The sequence below is a fragment of the Dipodomys merriami genome, unplaced genomic scaffold, assembly GCF_024711535.1.
Source record: "Dipodomys merriami isolate MVZ:Mamm:240054 unplaced genomic scaffold, mDipMer1.0.p SCAF_1027, whole genome shotgun sequence".
In the NCBI taxonomy this organism is placed as follows: domain Eukaryota; kingdom Metazoa; phylum Chordata; class Mammalia; order Rodentia; family Heteromyidae; genus Dipodomys; species Dipodomys merriami.
Window position 1 is genome coordinate 249543 of NW_027202302.1, and position 2542 is coordinate 252084.

Sequence of the window (2542 nt, forward strand, 5' to 3'; positions counted from 1 at the left end):
ACATTTGTCCCAGCAAGACCTCATTTGGGAAATTTTAAGCTGCAGAAAGTTAGAAGTAGCTCTTAAGCAAGGCTTACTTTGAATCCATTAGCTCCACAAAGCTAACTCAGTTGATAAATAAGTACTTGAAAAGCCACCACCTTTGGACTTAGCTGTAAAGGCTTCAAAGTATGATCAAATTAAAAATGAAAATGACAAAATAGTCATTGACAAAAAAATTGTAAATGTGAGCAATCAACCAAACTATATAAGTTTTTTCCACTGTACACAGAAATTTAGAGAAATAACATCAATACCATTTTTAGGAACAATAAGGGTTCCTTGTTACAAATAGGCAACCATGGATATATGCCTGTATAAAGATTGTATCATTACGTACTTAAATTTTGAGGATACTGCATGCTTCAGCAGCAGGTCTACCCAAACTACAACAATACAGAGCTTAACATGGCACTTGCACAAGGATGATATGAAAATTTGTGAAGTATTCCATATTTTTCATTCTTCTGATGCAAGAAATGAAAAACAGTTATTAAAAAGTTGATTACAAAAACACAAGTGTAACAATATATGTAATTCATAGAATTAAAGGTTAGTTTGACATCAGTGTATTAAATTTTCACCTTAGAAAGGCCTTTACATAGCATAACCTTTACAAAACTTGAAATTAGATAATATTGCTATTTTATCCCAAAGAAATAAAATAATATAAGAAACTATGAAAAAAAGGAGTCTTAAAATTCTTCTATATGGAATGCAATCTGAAAGGTCACATTTATTAATGAATCTATACATTATATAACAATGTAGAATTCAAAGTATTATATCTAGGAGAGAATGAAATAGATTATGGACATTACACAAACATAGATATACTTTTTTCAGAAAAGCACCCGGAACATCTTTAGTTTCTATACTATTCATTTCAACAGATAAGTTAAAATTATTTCTGATTTAAAGAATCACAAACTCTGCAGAGATCATTACAGATATATACAAACAACTCTTGAATACATTTTGATATCAAAATCATGCAATTCACTTGGAAGAATACCATGGAATACATAAATTTTTATAGTAAGATATTGCTGTTGCTTTGTATTGTGAAAAAAATTTGTAGGGACACAAAAGATGGACTGGCATTTTTGAAATTTAAGAAACTTAACCAAACCATTATGACTTAGGAGAACAATTTGTACAGCCTTCGACAACTTCAAAAGGTAGTGATACATACTTACCCTTTTGGCAATATCAAATGCAGGTTCTTCAAAGTTGTTTTTCAGACCTGGTTTGATATAATGGTTAAACAGAAGGAGATACAGAGTATCTTTGCTATTTCTATTCCCAGCAGCAAGATGCAAGGAGGTCAATAGGCCTTTAGTTTGGGGATTGGTATCTGCATCATGATGAAGTAATAAAGAAGCCATTCTGGTATTATTCCACATATAAGTACTGTGCAGGGGTGTCCAGCCATTCAGAGTTATTGCATGAATATCTGCCTTGAGCTACCAATTCATGGACAATGTCTAAGTGTCCACTCTAGGCTTCCCGATGAAGAGGGGTATACTCATCCTCATCCCTAGTATTCATCTGGGTGGCCTTTTTGGAAAGTAGTGTTCACACCACAGTAAGCCAATAAATTTCGGCATCCCAAAGAAGAAATTTGCTTGGATCCTACTCCATTGTTTTCTTGCAATTGATACAATTCCTCATTTTTTCATCTTGTTCCTTGTCTTCGTCAGAATTGCCTAAGCAGAGATTTTGAGTACCAGTGGGAATGAGGTGTCCATATATTTCCCCAATAGTTCACATTGGTTGAACTGGTCAGAAAAAACTGGTGAATTTTCTGCATATGTTTTTTCACCATGATTTATTTTCTCTTTTTCCATTTTTACTATTCTAAATTATTCTAACTGGAGAGTAGTGAATTATATTGAGCAGAGGAAAGATTTTCCTCAGTATTCAAAGGTACAGACTGATAATCAGGATCAGTGGTGTCTTCCTGTGCAGCTTATTCTAGGAATGAGAAAATAGGAAACAATGCCTTCTATGTAAATGATTTGGGAAATACCATGTTATAGTGTAAGAGAACTCACTATTCAACATATGGGATTTAAGAGCTTTCTAGTAGCTTTCTAATGTTGATATCAAACATTAGAAAAAATGTATAATGCAGTAGTAAAATAGAAGTCCTTTGTATGACTACCTAAATTCTTTTTTTTTTAAAGACACTTGTTTTCATCTAAAATTAGGCCTATCTATTGTCTTCAGGTAATTTTGATGATTGAAGATGCTTAATGAGAAGTCAAAATGTATTACTAGTCCTTTGCTATCAATTAAATTTCTCTTTTTCTTCTTGTAGAATATAATGATCAAAGCAATAGTTCAGAATCAGCAAGCAATAATTCAGAATCATGCTTCAAGTGCAAGTGAATCACCATTAAGTAATCCTCGATTCCATTTTCCACAAATTTTTGTTACAGATACAATCTGCCTGCCTTCTCTAGCTGCTTTCCTAGCCTGGATCTATTCCTTCATTTTA

General features: G+C 32.7%; 2 pseudogenes; one reads left to right on the forward strand and one right to left on the reverse strand.

Moving 5' to 3' along the window:
* Nucleotides 1–399: 399 nt before the first annotated feature.
* Nucleotides 400–499, forward strand: LOC138809281 (U6 spliceosomal RNA; annotated as a pseudogene).
* Nucleotides 500–1173: 674 nt separating this feature from the next.
* On the reverse strand, nt 1174–1889 carry LOC138809269 (ankyrin repeat domain-containing protein 49 pseudogene; annotated as a pseudogene).
* Between the last annotated feature and the right edge of the window lie 653 nt (nt 1890–2542).